General features: G+C 43.1%; 1 protein-coding gene across 1 annotated transcript in view; it reads left to right on the top strand.

The window, feature by feature from the left end:
• Positions 1-730: 730 nt before the first annotated feature.
• LOC308103537 (uncharacterized protein) overlaps positions 731-11936 on the top strand; it is a 46674-nt gene continuing 35468 nt past the window's right edge. The window contains exon 1 of the mRNA XM_080453552.1: positions 731-780. The gene's annotated coding sequence lies outside the window, so the exon portion shown is untranslated. The remainder of the gene's footprint in view (positions 781-11936) is intronic.

The raw sequence follows: 11936 nt of genomic DNA, 5'->3' as shown, positions 1-11936 counted from the left end.
ATTGGCTACTCTAAATTTAGAAAAAGTTGCCATTTCGCCAACTAATTTATGTCCGCTCTCTCACTCTGCTATAATTTCAGCCACTGGCACTGCCGACTGCCTACTGGCGATCTTTCTTTTTTGTTGGGGGGGGGGTTCGGGCCTAACATTATGGTAATTATTCGTGCCGGGCCCTGTTCGTGCCGGCCCAGTCAGGGCCCAGTTAGCGCTGGGCCTTCATTTTCAGGCCCGTTGAGAACTCTAGTGGTGGTACGCTGTTATATCGGATGTTCAATGGGCGGTGGGTACACTGTCACGTCGGGTCAAAAGTTGTAGTGAACCGTCAAAAACCGCTTTCAACCGTCTTGATAGCAGCAGCTTGTTGTAGAAAAAGACATCAAGCCATGGACTATTTTTAGCATCATAGTAGCCGTCTGTCGCCGTCGGCTCTAATGGTGCATTCAGCAACTCACAATAGCCGACCTACAAGATCAAAATGCATCCCAATACAATGCGTTGTGAGCTTGTAGATCTGCTATTTTCAAAATCATTCTTGAGAAAATGTGAAGCATTTGGGATACTACCCCCCACATCCCCCCGTCACAACAAACATTGTGTGTAAAACCAGTTAGTATTATAGCTATAGAAGCAGAACAACATTTAGTTTTTTGACTGAAGATATTTGGACTATTTTTAGTCCAATTGTGGAGAAAATGATTGTTGATCTTTTTTCTTGACCTTTGACAGGTCCATAAATCATCCTGATAACTTCAACGCTGGACAACACTCTACTGATCAGAGGTCAGAATGAAAACAACACATTATTTAGTCGTTAAACTCTACTGGTCAGAGTAGGACTGGGCAAGAAGACTTCACATTAACATCATGATTATTTATAACTGTGTCTCCATTACCATCAATGACCATTATTAAAAAGGAAGAAACAAGAAGAACAAGAAGAAACTGTTGTGAGCTTATAGATCAGCTATTTTCACTATTTGTACACGCCACCACTGTAGAACAAAGTATAATGCAGGGCTTAAAGGTATAGTGATATGTTTTGGTTAAAACACAAATTGTTTTGTTAAAACGTTAAAGCTCTATATTGTGATAGTAAACACTGATACAGAGTGTTCAGTAACAGGAGTCCCCCCGTCTCTTTAATAAACAGAGAATACATTTTCAGGTGGGTTGGACATTTCAGCCAATCAAGAGAGAGTACCCATCTATCAGCTTAATGATACTTAATGATACTTGATGTACTGGGGGCTTCTCTGGCAGACAGTAAAGGCAACACAGAGTAGGAGTGATAGCACAGAGAGGAGACCACTTGACCCGAGGCTGCAGGTGTTTAAGGCAGCAATAGCGGTTGCAGCAGTGGTATCAGACCAGTAGTATTAGTGGCATAATTTACAGGGATAAATGGAAAGAGGGATGGAATATATCAAGACACTTAAAAGTTCCTCATCCAACTAAAATGTTCAATGGAAGCTACATATTTTAAGTGTCATGTTATATCATTGTTTTTCAGTCTTGTAATAAAAAATAATAATAATAAAAAAAAAACATCAGAACCATCACACAGCAATGACACCACCATGGCTGCCCTAAGAGTGCCTGCCCCATAGAGACACACGGGACTACAAATTTCACGCCCACTTTTGAGACAGCGCCGCTACTCGAGGTCCATTACAACGATGAACTGCAGCTGCCAATGCATTCCCTATGAGAGGATATGAAAGTTAGCCTACTTTTAAAATTATCCTGCATTAACTGAAGACGATATTGATTTAAATAAAAATATGTTTCCAAATGTATGGAGTGTCTTTGTCAACATATCTTCTTGTTTTCTTAATAGTTGATGTGTTTCACATTTAATTTGCCACTTTAACGAGTTACCCATAATGTTAACACAGCAGAGGGTAGACAGCAGACGGGCATTTCAGTGACATCACTGTCTTTACGAGCGCCGAGCGCCGACCAGTGGCGTACCCACTGTAGAGGCAGGAGAGGCGGTCGCCTGCCCAACTAAGACCTCGCCCCTCCTAAAAAAAATAAATAACCCGAAAATGTCACGCATCCAACAAGCTTTGAACTGAGCAGATTGGACCTTCTGTTCCAGAGATAATGACCAAAACATCTTGAAAACGGCCACTTTCACCAGTTTTCTGGGTATTGAAAACCTCAAGGGATGCGTCCGTGACGTATATCCCATACGGCCACTTAAACTCTGGATCTACGATGCTAGCGGTTTTGACATACTGATGGAGTATATTATAGTATATTGTGGGTAGTATATCGAGATGAAATATATGGGACATTAAAAAGGACAAATTAAACAAATGGGACAGATAATTAGAACACAAAAAAAATCGCTACAGCCTCAGTAGTTAACCAGTGAAATGACGGTATTTTAGAATGCCTCTCATAGAGATTGCATTGAGAGCTGCAGTTCATCCTTCTAACGGACCCCGAGTGTCAAAAGTGGGCGTGGATTTGTAGGCCTTCCGCTTCCGGCCGTGTGTCTCTATTCCTCCACTGGTGTGGATTGCATTAGGCAGGTCTGGTCTGTTACCACTGCTGGAACTGCTATTGCTGCCTGAAACACATCAGCCTCAGACCAAGTGGTCTCCTCTCTGTGCTATCACTCCTACTCTCTATTGCCTTTACGTCTGTCTTAACATCGTAGTTTGCAGGTTTCACTTTGGTTCCTGCTGCATCATTACTCTGGCTTATAGATGTATAAATGATAACAATAACCCAGATAAACACAATATATTTATAAAAGGTAACAATAAACCTGATACACTAAATAGATATATAAATGGTAACACTAAACCTGATAAAAATAAATCTATAAATGGTAACTCTAACCCTAATAAACTACATAAAATGTACCCAGCTGTAACTCCACAAAGAGTGACCAGTCCAAGGAAGCACCTATTGTCTTCAAAGCTGGACAACACTCTACTGACCAGAGGTCAGAATGAAGAACAACACATTATTTAGTTGTTATCCATCTCTATTGAGCAGAGATCATGATGTACAATATAAACGATAAATGGTAACTGTAATCCTTGTGAACTAAACATCCTTCATAAGCGGAGCGGCTAAATGCTTTTTTCTGGCAGAATCTTTCAATTTATGATACAAGCGTGAAAATTGGCATGAGCAGTCTCCATGGGTCACTTGACAAGAAAATTGTCCGAGGCAGTTGTAATTTCAAGATGGTGGCCATTTTTCAAGATGGCCGACATCTTAGTGGGCAGTTAAGTGATATGATGGTTTATTTGGTGATACAAGCATGAAAATTGGCATGAATAGTCTCTGTGGGTCACTTGACAATAGGCCACCCACAGCTACTTGACATTTCAACATGGCGGCCATTTTTCAAGATGGCCAACACTTTAGTGGAGCAATTAAGTTATATAATGGTTTATTTGGTGATACAAGCATGAAAATTGATATGAGCAGTCTCTGTGGGTCACTTGACAATATGCCACCCACAGCTACTTGAAATTTCAAGATGGCGGCCATTTTTCAAGATGGCCGACACTTTAGTGGAGCATTAAAGTTATATAATGGTTCATTTGGTGATACAAGCATGACAATTGGCATGAGCAGTCTCTGTAGGTCACTTGACAATAAGCCACCCACAGCTACTTTAAATTTCAAGATGGCGGACATTTTTTAAGATGAAAAACCACCACAGTTAAGCTTAAGAAATCATTTCGTTGGTGATACAAGCATGAAAATTGCCATGAGCCGTCTCAAAAGGTCATTTGACAAGAAACCCCACAACCACCACTTGAAATTTCAAGATGACTTTCGTCCGCCATGTGGATCTTTAAATGATACCTTTTCTCATAGAAATGTATTGGGTTCCTCAAAAAGCTCTGTCAAGAGAGGTTGTTTGACTGTGTTTTGTCTGACTCCTCGCCCACGACCTGTCCAGTTTGGTAAAACCTGTCAGGAGTTGCCTCCCACTGGCATAGCTCTCAGGGTTCACTGAGGTACTCAAGCTCCCTTACCACGACACGGTAACAGTCACAAGGGAGGATTTTTTTTTTTTTTTTTTTAAACTAACAGCCATTACATGTGTCAAATAAATACTAAGAGATGGGGGAACAAAAATATGACTAATAAATTAGCACAGTTGAGGTGCTGATTAGCACAGTTGTGGTGCTGAACGGACAGTGCTCCAAAATTATAATTGAGCAATGGCTAATACTGAATGGCAGTAGCCACGGAACCATGACAAACTATAGTAAGGAACTAAACTGAAAATGTGCTTCACTGTTACGTATGGCAGTGGAAGGCAGTGGAAGCAATGTTACAAAGTAACAACTGAAAATTACACACTAATAGACTGGTGACAAAGTAAAACATGATGCACCGATGTGGCGAGGGGAAGCCGAGCCATAGGCCTACACTTGAAAACAAAGAGGACAACGGGGAAAAACTCTGGCAAAATAAACATGCAAATAGGTTCTAGCAGGGGCAACTACATAGGCATGTGCAACTGAGTCCAAATTTGAAGCACTTACACCTTCCAGTACATGCCTTGGTGCACCCACATTTGGTCAACTCCCAACAACTCTCCGCAATAGGTGGAAGTGGAGTCCAGAAGACTTTCCACTTCTCGTCCTGTTCCACCCATCCTCAGTCAGATGGGCTCGGCATTTGTGGATGTCGCTTCAATGCCTGTCCCCACACGTATCCAGCCTCATAAGAAGCACGTTTGGCATGCTCTTTGAGTGCTGCTTGAGTTGGTGGGATCAAGTCATAATGTCTTTGCTTTCTGGCAAAGAGATCATTGCCATTGCGTCACGTAAGGAGGACGTTGCACTCTCATCTTCACAGATAAAGCACAAAGCTTTTGAGGGCTGGGATCTTCTTGGCCTCTTGACATGGATATCTTTGGTACCTTCGGTGTCTTCAGCAGATGTAGATGCTCTCTTTTGGGCCCTTTCCAGCTCTGTGTTGTTGAACCTAAGTTTACAGCTTAAATGATATTTTGCTCTGTTTCTTGTCAATGTGCTTTCTATGCCATCACCTTCATCTAGTCGGGTTAGACTAAGTAAGATAGGCAGAGCATTGATCTTATGAAATAATGGAACATTTCTTGCAATGGTATCATAACCAGTACGATCGTGCTCTCTGTTGAATAAACTCGGCTGAATGAGTTTTTCCTTGGTGACCTGCTGACAAATGAAACATCTGTCCCAGTTAGTTTTCTCAAATGTTATGATGGCTTCTGCCATGTCTGCAGCATAGGCAGAGGCCGAGGGTTTATCCTTTTACCATCTTTTACCAAGCACTTTGATGTATGGGATACAACTAAGTTCGTGCCTTAACCCTACACTTAGTCCGATCGTTCATCCAATGCCATTTAAATCCCGTGCGATCTGTACACCATCCGGTTAACTAAAACCCCATTAACCTTGGCTCGGCTCTCCCGCGCTGGCACAACCTGTCAATTCAGGTGCGGCTATCTAATTGTTTTGGGGTAAATTAGACAGCATTTGGGATACTAACTTTCAATTAGCTGACATTGAACCCCACTCTGAGTTTAACAGCAGTGATATCACCAGTGTGCCCTGGTAGTGCAGATATTCACTCTTATCTAATCTATCTATGATCAACAAATCAACACAACTGTATTGTGATGTGTTAAAAGTTGTTCTTTAGCATAATAACAATAATCGTATAATTGTCCTTAATTAAAAAAAATACATACATTTCTATGAGAAAATGTATCTTTTGAGGATCCAGGGGGTGGCCATCTTGAAAATAGAAATTCAAGTGGCTGGGAGTGTTTTCTTGTCAAGCAACCCTTAGAGACTGCTCATGCCAATTGTAATGCTTGTATCACCAAATAAACCATTATATAACTTAATTGCTCCACTAAAGTGTTGGGCATCTTTAAAAATGGCCGCCATCTTGAAATTTCAAGTAGCTGTGGGTGGCCTATTGTCAAGTGACCCACAGAGACTGCTCATGCCAATTTTCATGCTTGTATCACCAAATAAACCATTATATAACTTAATTGCTCCACTAAAGTGTTGGCCATCTTGAAAAATGGCCGCCATCTTGAAATTTCAAATAGCTGTGGGTGGCCTATTGTCAAGTGACCCACAGAGACTGCTCATATCAATTTTCATGCTTGTATCACCAAATAAACCATCATATCACTTAACTGCACACTAAGGTGTCGGCCATCTTGAAAAATGGCCGCCATCTTGAAATTACAACTGCCTCGGACAATTTTCTTGTCAAGTGACCCATGGAGACTGCTCATGCCAATTTTCACGCTTGTATCATAAATTGAAAGATCGTAGCACTTATCTGCTCCGCTATCATCATCTCTTTCAGGGTTCATGGGCAGAGACCAGAGTCTTGCTATAACACCATGAAGACTGACCCGCCCGAGAATGAAACTATTGATGGACACCAGTCTACTGACCAGAGGTCAGAGTTTAAAACATTTAAAAGAAGAATCAATAAGGTTTTATTTGTCACTAAAGCCACGTTTTCACTCCAGTGCCAGACCTTTTCCAGCAAAATGTTTAGTATAACTTACTGGAATGGCAATCGGAGAGGCCGTTTTCACATGCCCTCCTTGGCAACAAAATTTCTGGCATTACCTGATAAGCCACCGTTTTCATTTGTTTATTTTCTAACGGTATAGTACTTCAAACTTGTGCGAGAGATGACTGTAAGCATGCAGGATTGTAACTTTAATCCATCGAAAAAGCTGACGATAAGCGAGCAGATTTCTCATTCTTTTTTCTTCCTCTCTCTCAATCATTATCACAGGTACACGGGGTTAACAGGTGGAGGTGCCAGTTAGTTCTGTTTCTAGCCTAAATTCTCATGTCCAAGAAAACACATCTTGAAATGTCACATTTTTTTTTTAAATGGCTACATTAATTCATCAAACAAGACGTGCAGGCGTGACCAATGCCATTTTGCTATGGGTGCGGGTATCTGTTTGCACAGCATAAGTGGAATTAAAACAGTAATGCTGTGCTTGGGGAGAGGGGAAGAGACTCACTCCATTTGTTTCACTTATAAGCTACCGGGAAAACAGCTGTAAAAAAAAAACATTATTTTATTGTATTTCATTGATTTATGAAGGAATAAGCCTTTCAAATGCCACCTAAATTGTGAGTGGAACATGAGTGTTTCAGATCGGATGGATTGATACAGGGTGAGTAACGTCGCGTCACCATGCTTTCCACCACAGAGGAAAGCCTGGCTGACTCGCTGGCCGACATTTGCTTTTCGCGTCGTTTGATATAGGGATATTAAAATCATGATTGATACCATCTTCAACCGCTTATCCGGAGTCGGGTCGCGGGGGCAACAGTTCCAGCAGAGAGCTCCAGACTTTCCTCTCCTGAGCAACATTACGGTCATGACCCACGCTTCATGACCATAGATGAGAGTTGGAACATTACATTACATTACATTACAGTCATTTAGCAGACGCTTTTATCCAAAGCGACTTACAATAAGTGCATTCAACATAGGTAGGGAACGAAACTACTAATCACCAGAAGTCTTAAGTGCATTTCCTGCATAAACAAGCAACCAAGAGTATACCTAGCGCTAAGGTAAAAGTGCAATATATCAGCTACCTACTTTCTTAAACAGATGAGACAGAATAGCAAAATCAAAAGAGCACAAGCTAAAACAAATAAGTGTATTGACTAAACAAGATCCAATAAAACAATACAAAAATAAAACAAGAGTTCGTACAACTAGTTAACAACAAGTAGGCCAGGCAAAGAGGAAGGGGTAGTGTTTCCTGAAGAGGTGGGTTTTCAGCCTGCGGTGAAAGATGGGCAGTGACTCTGTTGTCCTGACATCAGTGGGAAGTTCATTCCACCACTGTGGGGCCAGAACAGAAAAAAGTCGTGACCGTGTCGATCGACCAGAAGGACCCTTGAGTGACGAGGCAATCAGTCGCCCCGAGGTGGCAGACCGAAGTGGTCGGGCAGGGGTGTAGGCATCGACCATAGCCCGGAGGTAAGAAGGAGCTGTTCCTTTCACGAACGAAGACTGCTCGGTAGACCAAGAGCTTTGCCTTCTAGCTCAGCTCTCTTTTCGTCACCACAGTGCGGTACAGCGACTGCAGTACCGCTCCTGCTGCTCCGATTCTCCGGCTGATTTCCTGCTCCGTCCTACCCTCACTCGTGAACAAGACCCCGAGATACTTAAACTCCTTCACCTGGGGCAAAGCCTCATTCCCTACCCGAACTGCATAATCCATTGGTTTCCTGCTGAGAACCATGGCCTCAGATTTGGAAATGCTGAACCTCATCCCAGCCGCCATACACTTAACTGCGAACCGATCCAGTGAAGGTCTCGGACCGATGGTGCCATCAAGACCACATCATCCGCAAAAAGCAGTGACGCAACCTGTAGCTCACCGAACCGTATAGCCTCTCCACCACGACCCCCACCGGAAAATAATCCGACTTACTACTGAGCACATGGACACAGCTCTCGCTTTGGGCGTACAGAGATTGGAAGGCCCTCAACAAGGTCCCCCTCACCCCATATTCCCACAGCTCTTCCCATAGAACCTCCCAGGGGACCCGGTCATATGCCTTCTCCAAATCCTCAAAACACATGTAGACCGGATAAGCATACTCTCAGGTCCTCTCCAGGATCCCTGCCAGAGTAAAGAGTTGGTCAGTTGTTCCATAGCCTCGGAAACCCATGGCTTTTTTTTTGTTTCAAAAGAAAAAAAGCCTGGGCGAACCATGCGGAAACGATGGTCTTAGGACCTTGTTATCTCCTAACCAATCAGAGTGCAGAGGGGCGTCGCTCTAAATTTGGTGACGTCAGCGTGCTCCGTGCACAGGCCGGGGGGGGGGGGGGAGGGTAGGCGGGGACATAGATTGGTGAAGCAATAGGAAGCGCCGCAGGAATCCGTGCGGCTGGGTTTGGATCCGCCCTTCAAGACTATCGATTGGGCTCGTTCTTTCAGTCTAGTTGTTCCACGACCAGGACGGAATCCACATTGCTCCTCCAGAATCTGAGGTTTGACTATCGGCCGGACCCTCGTTTCCAGTACCTTGGTGTAAACTTTCCCAGGGAGGCTGAGTAATGTGACACCTCTGTAATTGGCACACACCCTCTGGTCCCCCTTTTTGAAAAGTGGGACCACCACCCCAGTCTGCCACTCCCTCGGCACTGTCCCAGACTTCCACGCGATGTTGAAAAGACGTATCAACCAAGATAGCCCCTCAACACCCAGAGCCTTCAGCATTTCTGGACGAATCTCATCAACCCCCAGCTTTGCCACTGTTGAGTTGTTTAACCAACTCAGTGACTTCCTTCCGGGAGATTGACCCGTCCTTGCCATACACAGCTTGGATGGTTCCCCGCTTTCCTCTCCTTAGGTGCCGTATGGTCTTCCAGAACAAATTTGGTGCCGCCCGAAAGTCCTTCTCCATGGATTCCCCGAGCTCCTCCCACACCCGCTGCTCAGACACAACCGAGCGGAGGCGAGCCCCACCAGGTCTAACCGAAAGCGCTCTGCCTCCCGCACCAGCTCAGGCTCCTTCCCCACCAGCGTAGTTACGTCCCCAAAGTCAGCCTCTGCTGCCCCGGATTGGTCCGTCTGGAACCTCCGCTGTCACTGCCACGCATCTGACAGTGTGTTCGGGCTGTGCCTGGCCGGGCTCCGTGGTTAGCCGAAGGAATTAGGACGACGTTTGCTTTTCGCTTGATATTGTTTGATAGAGGAATAATAAAATCATGATTGATTTAACAAATGGAAATAGACACAATTATAGAAAACTTTGAATAATAACCATCACTTGAGAATTCACTGAGTATGGCCGATTTAAACTGGCGGTGTCCAAAACAATCTTTTTGCACTTAACACCGATCCTGACCACGTCTTAGCGGTATGCGTTGAGTCTTTTGTGACGGTGCAAAATAGCAGATACTGCATAGCGCCCTTAATTAACATATGAACACTCCCCCATGAGTTAAATATGCTGGCGAGTCTTAAGCCTTAAGTGTTAGCGTTCAGAGTGACTTGCAAAATAAGGTTTGCACATAAGATGGTGGCTTTTACCGCATAAGACGTGGAAATAAGACACGCATATAGGGCCCTATAACTTGTGCAAGAAGGGTTTTATTTCTCACTAACTTATACAAGTACCAGACAGGTTTTATTTGTCACTAACTTATTCAAGTACAAGAAGGGTTTTATGTCTCACTAACTTATTCAAGTACAGCAACTTATACAAGTGCAATGGCTATTTACAGCAAGTGTCAAAAATGTGCAGTTAGAATGCAGATATGGCCCTCATTTATCAATTGAACGTAGAAACCAGATTAAATTCGAGCCCATAAATCAGCTTATGATAGGGCTCACGTGTGATTTATCAAGCAGGTGTACCCTGTCGATCACAACGTAAGAATGGGGGCGTGATTGTCATTTAAATAACACGCCCTTAAATATTCTCTAAACGCCCAGATTTTACGACATGAAGAACCGGACCAAATAAAGTATGGAAAGCCAATAAGAAAGAGCAACTTCTTTCCTCCGCCTTACCGCCCGTCATCTCCGCGTCCTCATTTGAAATATTTATTTACGTACACATAAACAGAAGTACAATAATGCCTTGTACAAAGGACATAAACACTGCCAGTGCAGTCAAATAATGGGAAAACAGCCAGTTACAAAGAGCATGTAAGGCAGAACATTGTTACATACAATAATGTTGGCATACTTGTCAAACACAGCAGACAACAATCATGGGTAAAGGAAACAACTTCTCCTCCAAATTGAGCGGCTTCCTATAATAGCTGATATTGAGCAGTAGCCTACCTTGCTAACTGTTTAACTTCTGGCATACGAGCCCATAGGTGTGTGCATTTTGGCTTGTTGCAGTCCTACAATGTTTGCCAGTGGGATTATGTATTCTGTGATGGTATAATCTTTGTCAAATAGTTCATGAATGACACCAATCACATCGCCCATGAATGGAATACCTTTTGTATATTAATGTAACCCATTACCAAGCAGTGCGCAGTGCACGCTCTAGTGGAGACACATTCACACACTGCTGTTTTGCTAAATAAAGCAGTCATGTATCCCTCGTGACATCACATTTATGAGAGATGATCTGCGGCTGTCATCATAATTTGAACGTTTATGGAGTGATTGATGAATGCTTAAACATTAATGGATAAAGTCTGGTGTGTGGTGTGATGGTTACCTATCTCCCACTGCGGTCCCGTGGCCAAAACCCACAATAAAGATCACTTGTACTGGCTACATCTACGGCATTTGAGCGTAGGGTTTATATCCTTAACGGAGGTTGCACATACAGTAACTCTAGAAAGACATAGCCTATATACCCAAGTTGGGAGACTTCACTCTGCATGTCATGAACATATTCCAGTGCAGCAGTCCTCAAAATCCTCTCGTATGTATGCACTCATAATATATTATGTCTAAAAGGGTTAGTTCAGATTTTCTGTAGGAAATACTTACCATTAATGTAGTGGTTGCAAAGGTATTAATTGATTGCCCGAGTCCCGTGGTCAGAGTTATGGTCCAGTTCTGATAAATATGAAGTAGTTCCGGTAGATTAGTAGATTTGGTGGGGGCCGCTCATTAAAAATAAATTGATTAAAAAAACTAGCGTCATTTGTATTGTTGACCTATTTCTACCATATAGAGCAGGTTTCGTTCAATTTCGACCCCTCTGTCACATGGTACTATTTTTTGTGTCATATATTTTGTGCGTGAGTAGGCTGCCGCGGCGCAGTGATTCTGGACACAAACATTAGTAGCATGTGACAGAGGGGTCGAAGTTGAACGAAACCTGCTCTATATGGTAGAAATAGGTCAACAATACAAATGACGCTAGTTTTTTAAATACATTTACTTTGAATGAGCGGCCCCCACCAAATCTACTAAT

This window comes from Gymnoscopelus braueri (assembly GCF_963280865.1).
Source record: "Gymnoscopelus braueri genome assembly, chromosome: 16".
Lineage (NCBI taxonomy): Eukaryota > Metazoa > Chordata > Actinopteri > Myctophiformes > Myctophidae > Gymnoscopelus > Gymnoscopelus braueri.
The sequence above is the reverse complement of the archived record's forward strand: the minus strand, read 5'-3'. Positions and strand labels throughout refer to the sequence as shown.